Source organism: Pteropus medius, unplaced genomic scaffold, assembly GCF_902729225.1.
Source record: "Pteropus medius unplaced genomic scaffold, Ma_sr-lr_union100, whole genome shotgun sequence".
NCBI classification, from domain to species: Eukaryota; Metazoa; Chordata; class Mammalia; order Chiroptera; family Pteropodidae; genus Pteropus; species Pteropus medius.
Genome location: NW_024344378.1, coordinates 14,503,618 through 14,530,018, shown reverse-complemented (window position 1 = coordinate 14,530,018; position 26,401 = coordinate 14,503,618). Strand labels below are relative to the sequence as shown.

At 36.4% G+C, this 26,401-nt stretch overlaps 2 long non-coding RNA genes across 3 annotated transcripts in view; one reads left to right on the top strand and one right to left on the bottom strand.

Moving 5' to 3' along the window:
* The window catches only part of LOC120609111 (uncharacterized), a 193,390-nt gene that overhangs the window by 115,699 nt on the left and 51,290 nt on the right, over window positions 1–26,401 (top strand). The window contains exon 3 of one of the 2 annotated variants that reach the window (XR_005654673.1): window positions 6,347–6,446. The exons of the other annotated variant lie outside the window; for it this stretch is intronic. This is a non-coding gene — a long non-coding RNA (uncharacterized LOC120609111). The remainder of the gene's footprint in view (window positions 1–6,346; window positions 6,447–26,401) is intronic. 2 annotated transcript variants of the gene reach the window in all.
* The window catches only part of LOC120609113 (uncharacterized), a 463,755-nt gene continuing 443,848 nt past the window's right edge, over window positions 6,495–26,401 (bottom strand). Inside the window, exon 4 of the long non-coding RNA XR_005654677.1 lies at window positions 6,495–6,566. This is a non-coding gene — a long non-coding RNA (uncharacterized LOC120609113). The remainder of the gene's footprint in view (window positions 6,567–26,401) is intronic.

The window sequence follows — 26,401 nt, the reverse complement described above, 5'->3', positions numbered from 1 at the left end:
TTAGACAAATTCTTTATCACTGCTAATGCCTGAGGTCTTAGCATCTTCTGGCTCTTTCGTTGAGTATAACAAGAGAAACACATTCATGGGTTCATTCAATAGATTTATGACATGATGATATATACTCATTTATTTGTCCTACAGACTCCTCCTGCAATTCTTGGTTGAAGTCCGTCAGTCTTGATGAAGCATATTATATATTCTTATTGTAGATTTTAATAGGATTTTTTATAGGAGGATATTAACCCATCTGAAAACATTTATGTTTGAAACCTCATTTTACACCTCACTTTGTTGGGTTTTAATTTGGGAGTTTTCTAGCCCAAGTTTTTCCTTATCTATCTTCAACAGATCTGTTATACTTTCCTGATTAATTATAATGGCTTTATTTCACGATATAGTACATTTATAACAACATTTCATATGCATGATCATTCATCACTTGAGAGAAGGGGTTGATTTCTTTTTCCAGTTTGTAGTTTATCAATTTGACATAGAGAATAACCCGAGACTCTTTTATCTGGATGAGAAGTCGAATTCACAAAGCTATTTCTCCTCATTTTTACTGAGATATTAAGTAAGAAGACTATATTCATATATTAAATATGAGGATTCTTTGTGGTGTAAAACTTCTCTGTTTGGCAAATAAATTTACATAAAACCTATAAAAATAACAGCCTGTTTAACTTAATACAATCTCTTATAGAAACTCATAAAATAACCTCAAATTGTTGCAAGTCACAGATACTTAATTATTTGTTTAATGTGGCTTATGTTCTGACACGTTTCCTTCCAGTGTTTGTTTCTGTGTATGTTTTCTATAAATATTAATGAAATGTTGTGGCTGGAAAGACTAGAGAAAAATATAAGATGAATATATGATAATTACGTTGAATTCTATACAAACAACCAAAATGAATGATCCATACACCAATTGCACTGAGTTAGGGGGATACACAACCTTATACAAGTTTCATAATCTGAGGACATGGGCTTTAGTAGGTCTCTAAGGTCCTTGAAATTTAATGTGCATACATTATCTTCTAATGAGTTTATAGATTCATTAGATTCTCAGTGGTGATGACCAAAAATCTTAAGTATCGCTAATACCATAATAGTTTCTTTATTTGTAAAGTAGAAGGAATTTGATTTTATTTTTTCTAATGCCTATTTTAAATTTGGATTTCTGATCTTTCTTTCCATGTGATAGTACATCTTGTTTGCTATTTCTTTAAAAAATAAACCAAAGATGAAAAGTGATCCTCAAAAAATCATGCAGTTAGATGAATCTAGAGTGGGGCAAAGAAATTGCCCAAACATCCCAATCCTCAGTTTGAGGAGTACTGGACTCTATGGTGTGTGAAGGTCATTTCTTTTTGGGGAGACCTGTCATCTTAAGCCTTGAGGATAATGGGGTAAGAGTTTGAAACACAAAAAGAGTTTAGTTAGAATTCTGAATTGACTAATCCAGGGCAGGCAGAGGTGGCTTTTACTCATCAATAAGGTAAAGGACTAGGAGGAAAAACATCAGACCAAGAAATGAAGTCAGAGATTTTAGAATCAAAGAAATGAGAAGAGGAATGGAACAAAGCACAGCACAGTTCTCTAGAAGAAGCAGTGCGGTCCAATGTACCAGTTGTCTCACATATTGGCCATAAATTACATGGGAAACTGCTACATTTAGTGGACACACCAACTGAATCAAGGTATCTTGCTTCTGTCATTTTCTTTACTATCCTATTTCTTACATACACAGGGCATTCTTTCTCAAACGGCAAATTCAGAAACCATTTAAGAAATTAAGGCTGCTGAAATGAATTGAATGAAGTAGAAATAATTTTCTGAAGAGAACGAAGGAGGGCACTTGAGGGTTTTAGCAATGAGGGCAATGCATCTCACTCACCAAATGCAGAGAGGGGAAAAATTACATCCAGTTTAATACACAGAGCAATTAACAAGGCTGAAGCAGATCTATCTGTTTAATACAGAAGTCTCACTAAGACTATTTATAACGGTATTCTATTTGCGTGTGTATGAGTATATATACTCACAAACATGACTCTCCACTAATTGGTTTTCTTGTGGTCGTGCTCCTTTTGGTGGAGTATAAAAGACAGATGAAATTTATCAAATTACCTCCCACAAAGACTTTCCCCAAGTATTCTCAAACAAAAAGCCAGGTTATTTCCCCCTCTCTGCTCCTGGAAAATACTCTGATGCTTTCTGAATTCTGTTCTAATAATAATTTAAAAATTATTAATAAGACTACATATTCAGAATGTGCTTATCGAGGCACAGTGTTAAGTAGTTTACATGCATTATCTCATTTTCACAGCAACAAAAAGTCATGTTATCACTATTTTATGGTGAGGATCACAGAGGTTAAGTAACTTTTCAAAAGCCATATACCATGTAAGTGGCAAAATTAAGCTTGAAATCCTATTTAGATGACCATGGTGCCCACTTTCATTCTCAAAAGCATCCTGGTTTGGGTGATAAAATATATAATCATCCTAACAGTGAAGAGATACATACTTCAAGGGGTTGAAATGAAGAACAAATAATGTAGCATTTTGTAGGATTATCAGCACAGACCCTAGACTCAGACTGCTGAGCTGTGGAAACTGCCTGTGGTGGTGCTTAATAGTTGCACAGCTGTTGACAGGTTATTCAGCCTCTCAGATGTGACACAGTTAGTTGAGCTGCCTCTTCCAGGGACTATGGGGAGGTCAAGAATGGATGGGTATAGAGATGACTAAGACAATACACCTGCCTGAGCTGATCTATGTCTAAATATCCCTAATGTACCTATAGGTATGTAGATTCAGAGCCAAGTTTTGGAATATTTTGAATGATAAATAACATAAGTAAATTGGGACCTGAGAAAAGTTCATAAAGTTCATGTATTGAACACTTCTAATTTAAAGTTAAAAAGAAAAAGAAAATCTAAAATATTTTCTTACAAAATTGTTTTAACTCCGTTAGCCCATGACCAGTAGAATTAATATTTGATTCATTTTTTCTAATAATTGGGGTAGTTGTGCTTTGATTCATCCACACTTTTTGGCATAGTCCTCTCTGTGACTCCGTCTGGAGCCGGGATGGAGTTGGATATTGTCGGAGCACGAGAGCAAAGCTAAGTGGGCCACATAGGGGTCACATTCAGAATACTGGCTTTGTAAGTATCTTTATTTTCCCCAGCAGAGGAACTAATGGGACTTATGGACTAATAAATGTCACAAGTAAGAGAGCTCCCAGGCAAAAAAAAAAGTCTCAAGCTTTGTTATAGAGGTTCCTAAAAATGTCACCAAAATAGACCCACTTGACTCTTTATCCTTACAGCTGGCCCTGGACACAGGCATTTTCCAAGCTGTTTGGATAAAGGAACTTTTTATGTTTGAGGGTAAATTGGTGAATATCTATTTACTAGTTTTATCCGTAGGAGGGGCAAGCTAGGAGTTCCTTCGGTCTGGCGAACTGGCTAGTGAATTTACAGTTAATAATGGGGTGAGGCCATATTCACCTTTGTCCTTTCCTAGTCTCCAAACTGCCCAACACACACCAACCAGCCATCAAATGGTTGGCATCCCAAGCTGCTCAGCGACCCCCTTGCACAGTTCTGCCTTCTCCTACTGCCAAGGGGGGCACAGAGGGAGCCTGACTGTCACTTGTTCTTGTGCTGTTTTATGATGGCTTGCAGGAGATAACAGGTCTTTTTTTCTTTATTATCTGAGCCAGAGGCAGAGGTCCAAATAAGAAAATGGATAAATTATAGGGGAGTCACAAAGATAAAGGCTATCTCACTTTTATAAAAGGAATGAATGACTTCTTAATTCAGGCCTGGGAGTAGGGGGAAAAAAATAGGCTTTGCATCCAACCCACTGCCCCAGGTAGAATCTGGTTCAAATTCTCTCTCTCTAACATACTGGCCATATGATCTTTGACAACTTACTTAATCCCCTTAAACTTCTTTCCTTCTCTTAGAATTGAGGATTATAACAAACAATTCAGAAGAGGACTAAGCCCTGGTTACAGCTAATGCGAGCGAGTGGGAGTCAACTGGGTTATTTGGTTTTGTTATGTTCAGCATCACTAACTTACTTAGCCTTTCGCACAAACCGTTGGTTTTCTTAAAAATCCTTTACATTTCTAATAATCTAATCACTGTGACAATTTTCTTTTTCAGAATAAGGTCATAGACTTTTACCCATTTATATTTACAAATTAATTGTGCTGAACATACAAAACCCAAGCTTCTTTGCTGCTATAAATAATTGGTTAATAAAAATTCTATCTGGAAACACATTTGGGGAAACAATTGTATTGTGTAGAAGGCTTTTTGTATTATAGTTTAAAATAATTTCAGGAGAATTTCTTATTCTTCCAACTCTGTCATTTGTTCTTTACAATTTATGATCTTCAAAGCACAGTATTTATTACCTAGTTGATCCTCACTTAACAGAATTATTATTTATACTTTTCAGATAAGAAAAAGTAAGTTTAGAAATGTTGTAACTTACCAACCACAGAATTCACATTAGGATATGTCTCTACTAATTCCCAACTTTGTATTCAACTGTCCATATTGATATCACTGTTAATATCACTTCTTATTTGGTGCTACTCAGGTCAATAATGGCAATAATGAGATGTCGTCAAATTTCTTCATTCCCAACATGTTCCTGGTATTTTCAAAATAACAATAATAAAGAAAAACTCTTTATATAAAGAAGGAACCATATGTTACATTTCCTCATCTAAAACAAAGGAATCGATCTTTCAGTTTTCTCTAAGATTGTTTAGATAATTTTCCTTAATTTTAAATGTGTTTACAAGAAACAGTATTTCACCAAATCAGTTCTAATGGCAAAGTAACATAATCCAGTAATGTTATTTTGTTTGTTCATTGGACCTGCAAAGCTATCAGCTATTGGTTTATGCAAACAGTAAATCCAATTTCCTCAGTAAACATCTCTGCAGGACGAGTACAGATAGAGGATACTGGATGTAAACTGAAATATCAATTAGGTCCAATTATCTGCTCGCTAATATGGACATAAGAAAATATTAATTTATTAAATATATAATGTGTATATAATATAAATATGTTATTTATATCATTATACATAATATGCAATATAATTATATATTATATGTGAACATATGTACACACACATATAAATATACATATTTTTTTCAACTTTGACATATATTATTCCTTTCCAATTGTAATGTGTCAAAAAAAGGAGATGGGGACATGGTGAGAATTATAACACAGTTAAGTTCAGCCATAGCAGCCAATGGACTTCAATTCCTTCTGGCCTATGTATGATGCCTCACACACATTATCCCTAAGAACTAAAAAAAACTAGTCTAAGAGTGAAGAGAGTTCTGTGCTTGCTTGATTTGTTGGATATATAAATATTTTAATTGTGTAGTTTTCCTATGGGTACATCTACATTTATCTCTAAAGTTAAGGCAATGATTTTGGTCTCAAATGTCTTAAAATTGGTGCAATTCAGATCAATGGTTATGAAATACTGTTTCTTGTAAACACATTTAAAATTAAGGAAATGTATCTAAAAAATCTTAGAGAAAACTGAAAGATCGATTCCTTTGTTTTAGACGAGGAACTTGAGACTATTGATTTCTGATCCTATCCCATGACTCACTGGTCTTAGATCCTGGGAAAGTCATGAAATCTTCAAGTCATGAAAGTCATGAAAGTCTTCAAGCCTCACATTTGTATTTGTGGAAGGCTAACAGTTCTGCTTTACTTATCTGATAGATCATGCAAGGTTTAAATGAGAACATGCTTCTGAACTGCAAAATATTACACAAAAAGAAAACATTTTGATATTAAATTAAATAAAAATAGTGTAACACATATAAAAGACTATGTCAATGTATTTTAGAGAAAAAAACTGTTTTCCATCATTCTGAGAACACCCTGACAATAGCTATGCTAATGACAAGTCTTCATGAGGAGTTCATTAAACAAGGGGCTTTCTGAACAATATTTTCCTGTAACATTTTGTTAATCAGATTCTAGTTATTATGCTTTTTAAATATGCCTCAAAAATTTGCCTTTCCACCAATTCAAATTGATTGTCACTTAATTAATCCAAATTAGTGAGCCAGTATTCTAATCTGTTCAATGCCTGACTTGACAAGCTTTAGATCTGGAAATAGGTCTTGAAATAAAAACTCTCCTGCCCTCTAGAAACAACAAAAAAAGTACTCCTTCGGTGAGATTTCTGAATTTCTTCTTTCTGTAAGTAATTACTTTAAGTAGAAAGTTAAAGAGATGGAATAATGGTCTTTTTCACTTCATGCTCATTTACAGAATTTATGGGGGACAAATCCATGTTACTTATACTACAAACACTGAGCTTCCAGCTTGATGTCTTATCTTAGCATGTATATCAGTGAGTCTACGTAAAAAAGTAAGTTACTCTGGCACTCCTGGTTATCTTGTTGTGGAGTTATTCATTGTTCAGTCTCATCTTCCCAAGATCTGTTTTCAAAGGTGTTTACCAAGAATGCATCAGGCACTGTGGTTCAACCTGCAGGAAATAGAAGGAAGGTGATTGTTAATTAATAGTACTGAACATCATAATTATGATGAGGGTTTTGAGATTTTTAGAATTTTATTAATAATGTAAAACAATGTATAATCAGAGGAGGTAATGTGTGAATTGAGTTGTCAATGCCTTGGAAGTGGAGAGAAGAGAGAATTTAGTAAAGAATATGATACTGAGGGAGGTTTATTATAGGACAAGACATATATTGAGTCTTGGGGGTTACTAGAATTTAAACTGGATAAAATGTAAGAGAACCCTTCAGGTCGAAGTTGAGGGGTGGGACCGTCGATGGCTTTGGTTAAGTATATATATTTTGCTGATTTTTTTTTTTAAAGCTTATCTTTGTAAGAAGTTAAACCCAAATCTGTGATTAATGCAGGGCCTTACCATTTTTGTGCAAGTAATGGCACTTCACTGCTCACATTGACCCTCAGATTACCTTCTTCTGGGTCATGTATTTCTCTTTGTTCGGGAAGACAACCCGTCTAGCCTCTACTCCATCTATATGGTTCCTACAAACATTTTCACAGAACAACATCCCACTGGCTAAGTTTGATTATCTGACCCAAGCTGGGGCTTTGAGTCCCTTCCCTAAGGGACTCTGAAACACTAAATTCTTGGACTTGGCATCAGGAATAACACGAACAGTTTCTCTCTGGGACAGAATGTATGACATAAATCTAGAAGGCAAAATAAGCCCACGTTCTCCTCAACTTAGTCATTTCAGCACTATCCTTTGCCCTCACCCCAAATTCTCCTATGTGGGGGATATTACAGAGGTCATCATCAACAGATTTTTCTTTGTGACCATTCAAGATGTTTTCAATAGTTATAAAATCACAGTAAAGGATAAGGTATTTGGGAAACTGATGGAAACTTTAAACTAAACCAGACCGATGGTCAGAGACTTCTGAGAACTGCTGTATGTGGCTGTACCCCTGGCTTTGAGGCCGGCAGGGGCTGGATTCCAACCTGTACCCACTGACCAGCATAGCCCCCACGAGGTTGCATCTGGCCAGAGGGGCAACCTTTCTCTAATTCAAATCAAGTTACTAACTGGCACTCTATAGACTGGACCAGGCTCTGGAACTTTTAATTTTGCTATATAGTTACTAATTTGCAAGGTATAAATTAGAACATGGGCTTATTTTGCCTATGGTCTTGTTATTTGAGTCTTCTGACTAAAAAATATAAGTTGATTCCTAGCTCATTAATACTTTTTTTTTTTCACATTTTACACTGTGTTTGGGAACCAAACAGTGTTTTCAGGGAAAATACTAATTGGTATATGAAAATTATATTACAGAAGTAATTGAAGCCATATGCAAAGAACATGCACATAGTAGGTAAAGCTATTCTTGGACAGCTCTGGGTTTGCTTTACAGCCTGCAAAATCATAACCCTATAACAGAGGATGCCCTTCCCTTGACTAGATCTAGATTTCTGGTAACACCAGATCAGGCTGCTACAAATCTCAGTGAAAGCTATCTAGAAATACTCCAAAGAGCTGATTTCTTCTAAGTCTTAAGAAGCCAGCCTTTTCTCCACAGGATAAGGACTTTCAGCATAACTATATAATTGTCTTTGTACAAGTTTTCTTAAAGAAGAATTCAGTATAGTTTGTTCATTCAGAGAAGGGAGAATATACTTGACCCTTCAAGTTTTCTAAGAGCTGAAGGTTTCCCACCATGAGGGGTTCTTAGTATTAAAAATGGAAAAGTCCCAGGCAAAACAGGAGCTGGTCACCCTGTCTATAGAAGGGCTTCCTGGCGTGCTGAAGATAGAGCTAATATGGGGAGAGTGAGCTTACTTTAGATATGAACATTTCCCAAGCCACCAATTTTTATAGCTGCACTGCTTAAATTCAAAGTTATAGAAAACAGTCTATATGGACAGTAGGTAGCTTATAATTTAGCTTACTAATCAATCAATGAAGTAATGCTTATGAGCTCAATATGGTTAAAAACACTATTCTTTTATGATCTTCATTGTCTCTTTCCAAATAAAGACAAGACATAAGAGGCATTATAAAATTTAGGACAGAGCTTGGTTCTAGAGTCAACAGCTGTCTGGAATCAAATCCTGGCTAGGTGGTTTTCTTGTAGTGTGACCTTGGGTCAAGTTACTTAACCTCTCTGTGTTTTGATTTTCTCATCTTCAAAATGAGGTTAAGAGTAATTATTTTACAGGATTTCGATGAGGCCAAAGTGGCTAGGGTATGTAAAAAGCCAGTAGAATCTTAGTACTTATTAGCTGTAACTTTGATGTCACTACCCGTATAAATATGTCAATGCCTTCCACTGCCTTTCAGATTCCTTAGGGAGATATTTATGATCTGGCACCAGACTTCCCTTTACCAAACTCAGTTCCTACCTTCTTCTCAGCCTCAGTTCTTCCTGATGCAGATTCTAAACAACTGAACTCCTCCATTACCTCTGGTAACATTACCTCCTGGGACAGACTCATTCTGCTCCCTCTGTGGATCTTCTCTTCCTTCTCCTCTAAACTTCAAACATCAGGATGAGGCCTTGTAAAGGCCAGAGGTGAGAGATCAGAATTGAAAGTGTCAGGGTTTTAATCATGGCGCTGCCACTCACTCACTGATGATCTTGGGAAAATTACATTATTTTTTGTGCCTTGGGTTTTGTCATCTGTAAAATGGGCTTAATGACTCCCAGGAAAGTCATAGGATTAAATAATATATACAAATGTTGAACATAGTCACTGGTGCATATTAACAGCCTAAGTAAGCAAAACTTATTACCCAACAATTTCATTTTCCTTGTGAAGCCTTCTCTGTTACCTCAGGACGGAGCTTTCGAGCTCGTATTTCTTGTAGGCCATAATTCATTATTTTCATACCTTAGTAAAGAGTTTTAAGAAATGCTATAATTATGAGAATTCTTGGGTCACACTAGACATGCTATCTGAATATTTTCGCCCAACTGAACAGCCATTGAATTGAGGCTCAGGATTCATATATGTAGTATCCGAGAGGGGCAGTGAGATTTTATGGTTATCCCTCCTGGAAATGAAAAGTTCATTTTTTGCATCAATAATCAGCCTGCTTTAATAATGAGAGATTAATGATTTATAACTGGCATATGACATCTGTACCAAGATAGAAAAAAAAAAAAAAAGGAAGCTGATGATTTGCCTGGATAAATAAACAGTTAGGGTTTTGTTGGGGACCCAGAGATGAATTGGAGTTATTGTTCTTTGAAGCATTAATGGAAGTTATTTTAAAGAATCAGAAAGTGTTTCCATTCTTTCTTCAGAAGATGTGTCCACGAGTCCTTCATAATTTCCTTGGCTTATCACAAAGGTCAGGTGGCATCTGGAGATTCTCCAATTACTTCTGGATTATTTTAAATCCAAACAAGATTATACATTAAATTGAAGAGATTATCTTAATTGAATTGATAGAAAATGTTCATTTATCAATTTTAAACTTGAATGCCATTACTAAAACACACAGTCTGTGCTGTATGATAAAATAATGTTTTGTATTAGTCCTGAAATTATCTTTCTAATAGGATAAATACATTGAAATTTTTGTTGTGTGTGTGTGTGTGTGTAAAAGTATTATTTGTAAAATGTGAATATCTAAATCATTCCACAATATTGTAAGCCTGTCTGGACCATTAATTAATTAATCATTCATTCATTCATTCATTCATTTCTATGTACTAGTATTCACAGAAAGTGGAGGTAGGCCAAGCTTATTTTCACCACTGAAAAGTCCTGGTTTTATTTCCAGATACTTGGAGGTCCTAAAATGTTTTCATGTTACTTTTTGTCAAATGTAGATGTTATCAGGTGCCCTGGAATCAGCACAGCTACAAGGCTGTCCCTGGGCTTATCTACCTGTGAGTTGGGGCTACTGCGGCATATAGTGTATCCTCAGAGCATCAGGTTCTGAGAGCTATTGACTCTATGTCATGCTTTAAGGACCACACAACATCATGACTGGGGGGAAAAATATGGGACCCTGAAGATGAAGTGAAAAAAGCTGTAGTTTATAATTTAAAATTGTTATTTAGCTACTCTAATAACCAATCTGCTTTGGAAAATATTTTGATATGCTTCCCTAAGATAAACTCTTCTTAAAGGAACTACAGTAAGCATTCATTTACTTTATCATTTACTGGGATTTCACCTCAGAAGAGTCTTGAATTGAGTCTTGGGACCACAGCAAATATTTGAATTTCCAAATGACTAATTGTCCAGGTGATCATTTTTGGCACTGTGTGAAGATGTCACAGTGGTGCAGTAGGTATCTCTCCCAGTGAATTGCCTCTGTTCTGAAAATTCTGATCAATACATCTAATATTCTTTTGGGAGAAGTAAAGTCCTTCCACGTACTCAGACCAATATCAATATCAAATATTAAACTTCTAAGGTCTCACCGAAGAAGATCACCTGTAAGTCTCATCGGAGGGGAGGAGTTACCTCTCTTTCTGGAATGAATCTGAGAACTTTATCACTATTATTTATCATTTTCATCTGAAAGCATCTTGGAACTCCTTAATAGGGAGGTCTCAGGATCTGCCACAGGCATAAATTAGCTTCTCCTTGTGCCCTGTAGAGAGTAGAGCCCATTAATGGCTATAGATGTTCATTAATGTCTATTAATACACAGAAGAAATTTTCTCTAGTAAGCCAGTCACCAGAAGTCATAACTCTCACAACAAATCAGTATCAAAGTTGGTAAAGAGAGGCAGAATTCTAATGGCTAAGATCTGTGCTATAATAATCAAGAAGCACTGTTACCTTTCAATGTTTCTTTGACATCTTTTCAGCAGCCAGTTTTCAGTACAGGGGAAGATAACATTTGTTTCATGCTTATGTTCCAGTTGTTTTGTTTGTTCTGTATGTTTCAGTTGTTTTACATACTTTTCACTACTCTTAGAGTAATTATGAAATCGAGGCAATGTTATTCTCATTTTGGGAGAATGTATAACTCAGGCTCAGAAAGGTCAAATCACAACTCAAAGATTATCCTTATTGAAATAGCGGAGCCAAAGCAAAACAGAGACCATGCAGCTTGCATTTTGCCTTTTGGTCCAGTTATGATTGGCAATTTCCCACTCATGTGAAAATCTGAATTCATATTAGAATTTCAAACAATGGCTAAGAAGGAGGAAAAACGTGGAAGTGAGAAAGAAATAAAATGACACATATCCAGATGGAGATTGTGGGAAGAGTACAGGGGCAGAAGGCAAGAGGGATGGAAATAAGGACCAAGGGCTCTGTGAAGCTTCCTTTGCTTATTTACCTAAGGCTGACTCAGCAATGCCCTGGGGAAGGGGAATTTGACCTGACGCCATGCTGCTTGTTGTAGTCACTCCTGTGCACCCCTGCATTCTCTCTTCCTCTGTACTTGGTGGCCCCACTTATCACAAGAAATGGGGAGGAAGAAGCTCTTCTACCTTCAAGGTTCTTTCAGCTGATCTGATAATCAAATAGACATGAGGCAGATGAGCAAGAGAAAATGACCAAATTTAATTATATACATATGTGTGGGAACCCCCCACATACATGGGAAGTTCAAAGACAGAAAAAGGGAAATGAGGTATATATGACATTCTGGGCTAAGGATCATCTTGGGGCTTCAGAGGGGAGGAAGGTCATTGCAGGAAGATAAGAGCAGGTGTTTAATAATTCGTAATTTGCCCTGCCATAAGATAGGTCATAAAAGGTTATCTCTGACAATCTCCTATTATAGTCAAGGCCTTTAATTCAAAATTTTCTAGGTAGTTGAAGGGTGTGGGAGGCAGAGTTTCTCTTGAGCCCACAGAGTCTCAGTCATACCCAAGGCCATGTAGGTTTTTTCCCTACATTATCTTCTAGAAGTACTTGAGAAAAAGTCTTGGGCAGAGGCTGGGAGGAGATTTAAATCTCAAACAGGCATAAAAAGAATTTACGGCTACAAGTTTTCAAAAGTAAATGCTCTAAAAAAAAAGACGTCGGGGTGCCGATTGTCAGGAAGAAGTCTGTCTAAAGTTGCGTTGAGCTGAGGAGAATATTAAGGCTGGCGTGGTCGATGGCTTCTAGCACATCACCGGCCTTGAAGATTGGAAGGACAGACAGTATCAAAATGAAATTCTATTCTAATAGTTATGTGAAAGAAAAACAGCTCATTGAGTTGAAAGTGGCTGCCTCTGGAGAAACAAAGTGTGAGGTGGAGAGACGTAGAAGAGGAAATGGCTAAGTTTGTTATTAATAAAATTGGGAAACTTTGCCATTTTAAAATAAGCGTTTGAAATAATCTGATAAAATAATAGTAATATCAGTAAAAAGAATAACACTGTCAATTTATTAAATGAATATAGGACACTGTCAAAGAAAGTAGATAATTCACTGTTTCTGCCTCAGGAGACATGTGCCCCTAGATTATGACCAAAGTTCCAATATGTGCTGATCACTCTGATATGCACCCCCAGGAAGGACTCAGCCTTTAGCACATAGTGGGTTCTCAAATTGTGACTACCAGCCTTATCTTGTCACCCTCGTAGTAATATGTAATTGTCAGACTAGTTCCCCCATCCACCTAACATGTTTTCCGTCAAACTGCAACCACTTCAGTCATATGTCTGAGGACAAGAACTGATTTCACATCAGCTAGAATAAAATCTAATTAGGAAAGTAAATCTTCTATAAATAAAGTAGTACAAAGTCAAATGAAAAGGATGTGTCTGATCTTAATAATTGCCACCAAATAAAACACAGCTGTGGCATCATGCTTGCCAGATTCAGAGTCGGTTAGTCCCCTTCTAACTCCTTAAAGGAAATTGGTGCAGGAGAACGTAAGCACGAATATCAATAAATTACACAGAAGGGCACAGCAATCTGGTGCTAGTTATATGAGGTTGTTTCTAATACACAGTTTAGTTGGGTTACTTGGAAGCATGCCTAGAAAACAACTTCAGTGCAAGGAGTTTGAAACATTAAAGAAACACCAGCAGGGGCTTTGGTACATGAACTAGGAAATAGAGGGCATCCAATAAAGGGTGAACATCTTTGAGTAGGCTTCAAGAAGCAGAACCTGAAATTAGGATGTTTGTGAAAGTGTTTAAAGTGTTTCCAGGGAGAGGACAAAGAAAATCAACAACAAAACTCCCCTGGGATGTAGGGTAGTGGGACAAGGAAGGAAACAAATTCAAGCTTGCACGTTCCAGTCATCTGTCTGTACTTGTCCATGGGTGGGCCTGGCCTCTTCCTCTCAATCTCTGTCTTCATCTTCATTATCACATCTCTATAGTACAAGTCTCTCATGCATTTGAATTTCTGCAAATACGCATATCCACGTGGAAAAAAAATACAGAGCAATGTTGGGTCACTAATATGTTTAGGACAGTGGTAAACCTCTCAAATAAAATCTCCTGTCATTGGGAGGCACCTTTAATTTACTTTAATTGAAAGGTCATTCTCAAAGTGTGGACTTCTTACATTCCTCACCATTAATAGTCCTTATTATGAAAGGTGAAAACAGAGCCCAGAGAGGACCTGTGGATGCTGAGCTATGGGTTGGAGTGAGGATGAGAAAGGAAAGACTTTGGAAACAGAAAGAAGCTGCATCTCACTGAGATGTTAAGAGCTAAAGGTGGTACCTGAGGATTAATTTAAAATTACTCCTAAAGGGGGTTCAGAAAGCTGCCACGACAGGGGACATGGTGCCATCTCTCAGGGAGACCCCGTTAGCCTGGTTTCCCACTGCAGTAATTACGGCTCCTTTCCTTGTCGTCTGCATCTGCCGTTGCACGGCACTTAGCCTAGGTTGTCTAAGGAATGGATACCTTTTGTTTAGCTTGACATTTACCGCTAGTGAATTTTGCCCCTATCTACTGGATGTTCACAGAGTTAGAATCTGTGAAAATCATTTGTGGTCTGGGATCCACGGAGATGTTTTAGGTGGGTTTCTCCCTTTCTGAACTGATTTGTTGGGGTTAAAACAAAGGTGTAGCTGTAGAAGGAAGAGTCATAAAGATGCCCCTGAAGGCTTTCCTATTGCCAGCTGTTACTATTTTTGTTTTTATAATATTTAGAATTCCTGGCCCTTTCCTCTATACTTTCTCAACTCTTGGGCAATGGGGCCAGCACTACAAGCTGCAAAGCCGGGGGAAACTGTCCTGCGTATTTGCAGCAGTTGTGACATCCCGCTGTGCACTAATCAGATAACCCCTCTGGGTAAATGTTGTTACCTTGAAAATATCATATTGGAAGATAGGTATTTGAAAAATGAACACACGATAAGGATATAGGCAGTGAAAATGAACTTTAGGTATTATAGAAAAATTAGAAGAGAGAGCCAGCATCCCAGCGAGTGGGGAGTGAACACTGGTATCTATCAAGAGGCAGTGCCATTCATCTTAGTACAGTAAGCAGAAGTATAAATACTGGAACATTCATGGAGGGAAGCTGGGTTATAACTTAGGGCTCTTGTTTGGATGCACACACTGCTGAGAGAGTTAAGGGAGAAGTAGAAAAGGATACACACAAGGACAGTTTTCCATGTTCAAGTTTGTTTTCCCTTCTGCGTTTATAAGATCTCACCATGACAATCCCAGAAAATCAAATGCTTATCTTTTTATGTGGTCTAGGTACTGCACTTGAGCACTGGACTTTAAAACAGGCACTGGCTTGACCAGATCTTCCTGGGATTTCTGTCTTCCAGAAATGTCACTATTCGATACGTTATCTGAGAATCAGTGGGGATTCCACTGGTGGTGGACTCAGTGCAGGAGGGAGTAGAATAACCCAAGAATAGTAGTTGACATCTCAGCAGAGCCCCACTGTCTGAAGATTTGGGCTCCTCTCTTGCAGGCTGGAAAGCTAGAGTTCAGTTAGCTCTCCACTTAGTGTTAAACCCTAATGGGATGCTTCTCTCACATGAGGCATGCCGGTTCTGCCGGCAAGAAAAGCCTAGTAAGGGGCCAGCCTATAGGGTCCTCAGGAATGAGGCTCTGCTCATCAAGAGCTCTGCAACTCTCTGCACTTTGCCTCTACTAGGATTAAACTGAAGTCATTTGCTTTTCTCCTTTGTGTGTAAAGAAGTGAATTTATAGGGAGAGAGCTATGATGACAGAGGACTGTGTAGGAAAAGATGAATCAATTTATTAGTCAGCCAGTGATGCAGTTATCAACTTTGCTCATGGAGATATAAAAAGAAAGGTAACAAACTGCTCAGTCGTGTAAATTTCCTGCAATGCTAAAAATGCTAATGGCATTTGTTAATAATAATTTAAAAGCGGTACAAGCCATCCTCCATTAGATGTACTTTACTTTCACATCTACTCCTGAACAATTCAAACTACTTTCAAAAACTTTGATTTTTTTTAGGAAAGATTGTCCAGTTTCTCATTTACCTAGGAGTCACAAATTGTTATGATACTCCAGGTAGTGTCTGTGGGAGAGAACATTTAATAAATTCATAAATTAAGGATCAAAAGCACATGAGCAAATTGAATTGTTGAGTTGCTTCCACCTCTGTTCTGAACAATAACTAATTTACATGAAAAAAATAACCTAAGTAGATTCTTGATGTAAAACAAAAAAAAATGTATAAAATTCAAACTCAAGTATAGATATGGAAACACATTTATCTTTACTCGTGATGCTAGTGTCCTTAGTGAAATCAGATCTTCTCCCTAAAAGATATGCTTGACCTTGACTGATGGAAGTGTGACTACTGACTTTGCTCATCATTTCACTTTGCTCCAGGCTTGGGAGCAAACCTGGCTGTGGCACACATTTGGGATGCATATGTTGCTGGGCTGTGTAGTTGGTTGCCATCTATGTGAGCAGATGTAGGGTCCGGTCAAGCCCCTGATCTGTCTATACTGTTATCATTGAACGTGCTTCAGTAAAAACTGACTGTTTTAGAGACTGAGGTTGTAGATGACTCTGAACCACAGCACTCGTTTGGACTCAGCACACTGAACCTCTTAATTTCACATTACCCAGGTCAGGTATTGCTGTGCTTTCTCAGATGTCATTAGCTATGGCTCCATATTGGCATGTTGGCATCAAGATACCTTTAAGGTATTATTACCAATATTTGCCCTTTAACCCACACCACGGCATTTGGAAGTGGGTGCAATGAAACTTACAATCTTAGTCCATGATACTACTGTAAATTTTATAACTACCCAAGTTTATCTTTTTGCACAGGCTACAGAGGTCGACCTAGAACTGGAATTGCAACCTACCTAACACAATACGTCAGACTCCATGTCTGTCCTTTCTGAATTAAGAAAGGTTGTTGAATACATAGTTCAGCGTAATAATGCAATGAGATTTGTATGCTTGCAATGAGATCTGTATGCTTTATGCACCCTCTCCTATTTTTGGCCATTGCAGAATCCATCAGCAATACCCCTTTCCCTCCACCTCATGCCCAGTTTAACAACCAGCTAATGAGTCAAATATGGGTGAACCTAGCTGCCATGAGTTGTCTGCTCTGATGGTTGTATGAATTTCTAGCTACCTCTGCTACACTGTCAGGCTGTTTTAAAAAGCCTCAAGAAGACAGCTCATAACTATGGCTGAGCCTCAAGGACTCTGGCTGTCGTTTACTTTCCTCCCAATCTTTTAAATTTATTCTGACCTGCGTCAGACATTTATTTAACCATAAAAATAGTGAGCTTCCTATGAAGAATGTGTTTGTTTCTCTGCAGGAACTTTTTATTCTGGCATTTTTTTTTTGGCTGGCTTCTCTCCAAACAAATTAGACCAGAAAAGATTCAAGGTGGTAGGGAGGCTTAACTGGTGGCATCTGCTAAGGCAGCTGAATTTCTGTATTGGGCTTTTTAACACTCATCATGGGAATGCATCAGACTGGGGCACAAATCCCGTCCAGGGTTGGTGATGTCCATTAGTTGTCATGGATTCTTTATAAACAACCTTACAATTTACTCTGGAAGTTTCTACGTGATAGCTCCTGGAGCATTGTGGTCAAATTTTGGTAGAGATGGAGGATGGCCTGGAGTGGGCCCTGGATTGTCAAAACCTGATCCATATGTCATTTAAAAGCCAAGGTAACCTCATTTGATTTCACTGAAAAACACTGATGATCTGAAATATAGGCATCTTGAGAATATCAGCTTCCAATTAGAAGAGATCAATAACTCATTCAGCTGCAGGACAACAGAGCCCTTACTAATAACTGTGAGAACAGCTTTCTTGATCTAACTGTTCTTAGACAGGCTCATATAAGTGTGATTTCTCCATATGTTGGTTGTAACTTCCTTTTCTCCCTTCACAAAGACCTCATCCTCTGCCTCCCCTGATTTTCTCTGCTGTGACATTTCCTCATCTCACTTGCCATGCTCCCCTTTCTTATTCTTGCATCGAAGCACACATCATTGGTACTTGGGTGGACAAAGGTGATTCCGCTAATGCCTGCAGCAGAGGCTGGATGTCCTGCTGGCTCCTCTGACTCAACTTTTCCACACCAAACTGTTCTCCTCCCCCTGCTTCACAAAATCACATCACTTTTTATAGCCCTTCAAGCCAGATACCTTTCTTCTAATCCACTAACTTCTTTTCTGACCCCATATCAAACTGATCAGCATTGCATATCAATTTTTAAATTTTAAATGTTTTTCCCCAACTCGTCTACCCTGTAGATTGTAGGAATCCCAAACCTCTTTGTTTTGTGCCTGGATTCCTACAAAAGCATCCTAGCTGTCTCCCTGCTGCCAGCCTTGCTTCTTTCCAAGTTTTCCTCCACGGTGACATTGATGTGACTTTGTTCAGGTATAAAGGTGGTCATGCATATACCTTCTTTAAAATCTTTCAGTGGCTTTTTGCCTCTCCCAAGATAAAGCTGAAACTCTTCAGCATGGCATATGACCCCTCACAGTCTGACCCTTGTCTGCTTTTCTGGCCCTGGATTCTACCTGTATTCTCACCTGCATCCTTTGCTTTAGGCATAGCAAGTCACTTGCAGATTCCCTAAAGCAGCTCACATTCACACAGCTCAGTGCCAGTTAAGCATGAAATGCCTTTCTCTCACCTTTTACCTCGAATATGTGTCATATGACCTCAAGGCTAAGATCAAGCACCATATCTTCTTGGAAATGTTTCTCATCATTTATCCAACTCCCCCACTTTTGATCTTTTGATATGTTAATCGCTCTACCTTTATGCTTTGTATTCTATGTCATATTTTATATTGCAGATTTGCATGATGGCTTTACACAACTGTGAACCTATTGTGGGTGGCATTATGATTTTGTTTCTCTCATCTTGGGGACAGTCTTAGTGCTTGTTATCTGGTGCAGGCCAGATACATGTTTGTTAAGTGCATGATTAATGAATGCAAAAATATATTTTTAATTAGTGTTTCAATGGGTATCACTGAATTGATAGGGTTTTTTTTTTTAATTTTCTATATTTAACTGTGTATGGAGCCACTTTCTAATGTTTAACATGTAAATATTCAGAGAAGATAGATTTTTTTTCCTCACCGGAAAAGCAAATCAGATTTTTAAGAAACCAAGGCTTGCTTAGAAAGGAATAAAATGAGTTAGCGAAGGCGTCTAATTCTGGTTCCAGATTTTGCCATGGTAGTTATTTGTTCTCATTGTTTGTTTTGCCTTTTTTTTTTTCCCTCATACTTCTTTGCCATTGACCCATCAGCAAAAGCCAGGCTCCAGCAAGTTTGATGATTATACCATATTGTTGTCTATATTCACTGTTTTATACATTTGATCTTTAGGTCTTATTTACTGCTTGTTGCAAGTTTGTACCCTTAAACATTGTCTTTCCTAACCCCCTACCCCACATCCCTTGGTAACCACCATTTCATTCTGTTTTTACAAATTTGGTATTATATGTCAAATGTATTTTAATTATAAATAAATAAATAATAAATAAATAAAATTGTTGTTAAGATAGTTTAAAAAGTTTTCATAAGGAGATGCAGCTGGTCAGAAACCAGGAGCCTCTAAAATGCATCTTTCTACTGGCAAGATTTGGAATCTGATCAGAGTCATTTTTCTGAATTTTGGAAGATAGACTTGATTTTCCCAAGCACCTTAAGGTGGGGCAGCTGGGCTAAGAACTTGGCTAAGTGTTGGTCATTCAATGAGTAATATTCCAGATCTCTTCCTAAGAGGCCAGGTATTCTGGCCCAGGCTTGTCTCATCCTTTAAAATCCGACTTGCCTCCAAACTGAAGCACTCTTCAATGCAGAACTCGAATATGGTCTGTTCTCACTTTCTCTAAGCATGAGCATCTTAGAGAGGAGTCTCACAGCTCTGGTCTGTGAAGTCCTCGGGAAATCTCACTAAGAAACAGCCATTTGTGTGACCGGTGCATGGTGCACGGATGACCTTTTCTCTCTTTCCCAAGGTTATCTGGGTTTGTTGTTGGTTTTCATGTTTTCGTTTTGTGTATTTTTTGCTTTGGTGAGTCTAGGATTTCCCCTCAAGCCTTGCAATGAAGATGTAGAGAGAGAGTGTAATCTTGGTTCTCCTTATAGAAGGCCTTCAGATATATCTTTTAGATTTCTAGAATTCAGAAGTCAGAAGTCAAAGTTGTAATCCAAACTCTGCTATCATGTCTCCATGACTCTGACTTCATCTTCTCATTCTGAGACTTTCTTCCTTAATGTAAAATAAATGTACGTGTATGTGTGTGTGTACATATGTAACTCTGCTTACGTACAGGGTTTATTTGAAAACTAGTTTAGATAATTGTGTATAAATTTCTCTTTGCAAAATACACATAGTTGCTGAATCTACCTTAAGGGTTGTAGTGAGTATTAACTACCTTGTTGTGATAAAATGCATAAAACAGTGCCGAGATTATAGGGACCACTATTTTATTGTCATTACTGGGTTCACTGGTGAGGATATGATAAAACCTGTACACAGATAAGTGATAACACTGTTCGTTAGAGGCACTGCGGTACTTTCCACCGAGTATAAATCCTGGATCTACTTCTAACTTGCTGTATAGTTGCATCACCTATTTAATTTTTAGACTCAATCATTTTATTGCTTAAAAGAATAAGAAGGTAATAAAACTTCCTTTTCTTCCTAAGATCATTACTTCTCATTCATCTCAATTAACATTCAGAAAAATTAACCTTATTATTACCGCCTCCTCTTGCCAATTATGAGAGTGGAGGAGAAAGAGGGAGTCAAGCACTGAAATGTTTCTATACCAGTGACTAAGAATCAGCCCTTTGAAAATTTAATTTCCACATAGTGTGATTTGTATTTGACAGCTCACCTAAGGAGAAATATCATGGACCTCTGATTAGAGCAGATAAGGGTCCAGTGGCCCTCCCACATTTCAGTGACCTGGTCTTGCTTCTTTTGATCACAGCCTTAGAGACAGTGGTTCATATGCTAAAATCGCTTGTCCCTTTGTGTAGATGACCTGAGTCTCTTCCACCTCCGCTACTGTGTGCCATTGCTGCCGACTCATAAACCTTTGAGGAGCAATTCTCCCTCCACATTCCTAACTCTGAAGCTGAGCTGAAGGAGGTTAAAAGAGAGTCGAGACGAGGATAAGAGTTGGCAGCCTCAGGGTTGTGCAATAATTTTGAGTGGCCAATGCATCAGGTAGGGTTCTTTGGTCACAAGCAATACAGCCTTACTCTTGCTGACTTAAAAAATCTTGTTATTTAATGAAATGAATAAGATCACAAGTGCAGAAGTAAGGGCACGGAGCCACAGTTAAAATATGCAGGGGTGAATGTGGCAGGGGCAGGTGGTATCTTCATCAGGAACCATTTACTGCCACTCACATTCACCCTCGGCACACTTTGAGGATGGTGCCATACTTTCTACACTATCTGCATTGTCCTGAGGTATGTCCTCAGCTCTCTTAAGTTCTCCTATATCATACATGCCTGTCGCAAATGGCTTTTAATTGTCTTTATAAAGGTTTTGAACTGATATTTAAGCTGAAAAAAGTAATCATTTATCTCATCAAACTTTCTGAAACAGCCAGATACCATTAATGGCATTTCACTTATAGATAACATAAAATTGCAGGGTGATAAGTGATTTATTACAAATAGTGTAATTAATAAGTGGCCACCCTAGGATTCAAACAGATGTTGGCCTAACTTCAATGCTCATATTTTAAAATTTAATGAGTTCTCAGAGAGGTTGAAATCCCTTTATTAGAGTTTATTCTAATAATGATTACAAACACAATATGAGAAATTTTTAGAATTGAAGAGATGACCAGGACACATTTATTCACTTAGACAAATATTTTTTAAAGTAACCCACGTAACATATGACCATTGTGGAAAATGCTAGAACATAGATAAGTAAAGAGTAAACAAAAAATCAAAACAGCTATCTGAAAACCCACAACTCAAAAGTAGCCCACTCTTATTATATGTTTAAGTCAATTTATTGATTCATATTTATTGCATCCTACATATGCACCAAGTACTATTCTAGAAGCTAGGGATGCAAGGCTAAAAAACAAAACCAAAAACAAAACCCAAAACAAAACAAAACAAAACAACCAAAAAACCATTGTCCCCAATCACACTTTCTACCACATTTGGATGAGCTTCAGTTGTATTAGAGTTGACAGAAAAAAAGGGATACAGATAAAGGAATAAAACCATTGAACATGGCAGAAAATATTGTGCAGGAAATAGAGATGGTACAGCAGTAAAAGAACAACTGAAGGATTAAGATCAATTTAGAAGGAGCGGCCTGTGCTCTGAGAGGATATCATTTAAATAGAAATTAGATAAGAAGGAAGTAGCTATGGGAAAAGCATTTCATATAGGGTGCTGGGGAAGCAAGTTAAACACCCTGGAAGAGAATATATGTGGGGGGGCGGGAGGATTCAGCTTAGGCCAGGATAGCTGGAATTCTGTGAGATCAGGGAAGAATCTCTGTGCTGTGGTCAGAGTCCAGGCCCTATGGGGCTCTGTAAGACATTGTTAGAAGATTAAAGTTTCTTTTAAGCTTAATCAAAAGCCACTGAAGGGTTTTACACACATAAGTATATGTTCAACATTATGGAAACAAAACCACAATGAATTACCTCTACATACCCACTAGAATGGCTAAACTTAAAAAAAATAAAAATAAAGGGATAATACCAACTGTTGATGAAGATCTGTAGCAACTGAAACTCTCCAGTTTCGATGATGGGTTTGTAAAATGACATAGCCACTTTGGAAAAAATGTTGGCAGTTTTGTTTTTTATATGATAAGCATTTACTTACTATGCGTGATCTAGTAATTCTAGCCTAAAGTATTTTCCAAAGGTAAATGAAATATATATTGACAAAATATGAAACTATTCATAGCAAATATTCATAATAGCTAAAAACTGGAAACTATACAAATGTTCATCAATTGGTAAATAGATATACAAATAATGACATATCTTTACAATAGATTTCAGTTAAACATAGAAGGAATAAAACTAGTGATAAAATGATATGGAGAAACCTTAAAAACATCTTTGTATATGAAAGAAATCACACACAAAAATAGATTATGTATGATTATGTTTCAGTGTACATGAAATTCTAGAAAAGAAAATAATATAACAAAGTATACTACTGGTTGCTAAGACCTGGATGTAGAAACAATGAATTAACTACCAAGGGACAAGAGGGAGCGTTTTTAGGAGATGAAAATACACTATATTATATTCGTGGTTACAGTTACACAAATGTATAGATTTGCCATAACTCAAAACACTTTATACTTAAAATTGATCAGCTATAATGTATGAAAATTATACTATAATAAAATAATAATAAAATAGTGTATGCATGAAAAAAGGGAAGAGACATATAGACTAATGTTTGGGAAGAAATAATTAATTAATTGAGGGGATTATTTGACCGATATTAGGTAGTCTTCTTTTAAATACATTTCTTTTTTATCCGCTAGGCCTTGCCACCTGAGTTCAACTATTAAAATTTGTTTTTCATTAAATCTGTACAAGAAATTATTTTAATCTATTGGATTAAATGTTATTGATATACATGTATTTGTAAGTTATATATGTATATATGTAATATACATATGTAAATATAGAAATATATACAGAAATGCCAGTACTATTACTCTATTGGCCAGACTGTGAGGGGAAAAACACTCTTGTATATTACATATTGCTGATGGGAATAGATAATATTTTTACAGTACTATATTTATTAAATTATATATAAACATTTGTATAGTACTATGAGAGGTAGATTTGACAATATCATACAAAATTATATACGTATTTACCTGTTGATGTACTGATTCCACTTTTAGGAATTTACCCTGAAAATATACCTTGAACAATACTATACACCAACACACACACAATTATTCATTGCAGCATTGCTCATTAATAGTGGAAACATATTAAATGTTCATATATAGGAGAGTAGATTAATAAACTATAGTATATAAACTCAGTGGAGTACTATGCAACTTTATTTTTTTTAAAAAGGAGGAAAGTCACCATGAATTGATGAGGAGTTATTCCCTGGATGTATTTCTGATTGCAGAAAAGCAAAGTGCAAAGGAGTATCTATCTGTGTTATCTTTTGTATTAAAAAAAAAAAAAAGGAGAAAAGTAAAATACACATATATCTACTCATTTGCGTGAAAAGAAATACAAGAAGGATGAGTGAGAAATTCATGAGATTGGTTACCTATAGGGGTGTTTGGGAACTGGATGGAAAGGATTCGGGAATGTGAATGAATACATGGAATGGATGGAGGGAGAGGGCTGAGATAGAAGGGAATTGATGGTGACACTTCTGGCTTTTAGAACCCTGTTCTATTTTACATATTTGAAAAAGTAAATAAGAAAATAAAATCATCAAGGATTTGGGGGAAATGGAATAAGAACAGAAACACATGAATCTAACTATATTTCAAATAATATAAATAAATTGAGGATGGGGGAATAATTCTTGAACACAGTATTTTGACTGTATGTCCTCAGGCTAAAGACCAAAATAAAATGTGTTTTTTTTTAATAACTCTAGTAAGTTTGTTATCCACAATAGTATGCATTAGCCACTCTGAAATGATGACGTATATTTTATAATTAAGCATATAAGTAAATATATTTACTTATATAGTGAGAGTTAGTCTCTCTGTGTTAGAGAAGAAAGTTAAAATTGTGGAAAGCAGGAAGCTAGAAGCAGCACTATGGTGTCAGAATGAAATTGGAGGTATTATTGTGAACACGTTTTTTTTAATGTCTAGATAAATTTAGATATTAAATATAATATTGTATATATTAATATAGATTTAGATTTAAATTTATAAATAAGTGGGTAGATAACAACAATAAATATATGTATGTATATATAATTTAATACTTACCTGATTTAATGCTTTTCAGTTTTACTAAAAACATTATTGTACAAACTCCAATATTTAAAATAAAATTTCTAAAATCTCTTTGTTCCTCCACTTTCTTCTCCCAAATATTTTGTTTCATTTTTGTCCCTTGAGTCACCCTTAATTTCTTCTAAATGCAAATAATTTACAATTCTTACAGCAGTTTTACCATTCTGAAGAAATATAGTAAATATGTATAAACTCACAGTAAACTAAATAGTAAGGCAGAATGAAACAAAGGAAACATTCAGCCCATTCATTGTTTCTACATGACCCTAATCAATGGTCGCTCAGTGTTACATGGGCACAGGGCAGGAGGAGAGGGGACAGAAGAGAGAGTTGATAGTATTTGAAGTATTTGATGATGACACAAACAGAAGTTTATGAGCTGAGTATGTGTATGAACTGTGGGGGAACATAGCCTTCTCCTTTGATGAAGACTTATTATTTTAGATTCTGAAGGTCACATGCAAAGTTATAATCATCTAAGAATGGCTTTATCATTTTTTTTGTATAAATGCTTGACAAGTCTACATCTGCAAAAATCATTTAGCAAAATGCCAGCACAGGCTTCACAGTTTGTAATTTTAAGAAGCAATAAGAAAGATCTACTGCAAATTTTAAAACATTCGGTATAGGGCTTTGAATGAGATTGAAAAATTGGAGAAAAATTGGTGTTTCCAGCAGGCAAAATATTACTGACATTTTAATAATAATGAAACATAAGACCTAGGTAGGGCAAAACAAAAATCCATTTTGCATGTCAAAAACTTGTTTGTGACAAATTTGATTAGGTTACTTTGTTAGATTTTGTGACTCTAATGGAGTAAGTTTGAGGTTAAGAAAAGTAGAATCAGTGTCTAAGTGATGAGGAGGCTAACTTTTCCAACAAGGCTCCAAAAAATGAGAAATCTTTATGCAAGAAATGACTTCTTCCATTTTGCTTCATGAATGGAGTTTTGTTTCACTTTCAAGACAAAAGGGAAATCAAAATATCTGCCTATTTGACTTTACATAATCTATGTTCTCCTGCGATGCATACATTTAGGATTTAGGCTCTGTTTCTTGTTGTATCAGGTGAGAATTTCTTACTTGTTATATTTTTAAACTTTCCTTAAGAAAAACCAATTTCAAATCCATAAAATTTAGATATACGGTAGTTTATTAGCACATTTTTAAATCTTCTGTGAAAAGAGATAAGGAGAAGTTTTGCATGAAACAGGCTTCATAGATTGAGGATTATGGTTGAAGAAACGTCAGTTAGCCTGAAATAATGCCATGTAAAGGTATTTTCAAATCTCTTAAGGTATAAATAAAAGATTAATCTTCATTTATTTATGACTAGTTAGACTAGTTCATATCAGTCAAGTATCTTGATAATTAGTTATTGACATGAGAGGAAAAATCTTCCATTGACTTTCATTTTCAATTAATCTCAGAGCCTTTTTAATTTAAAGAAGA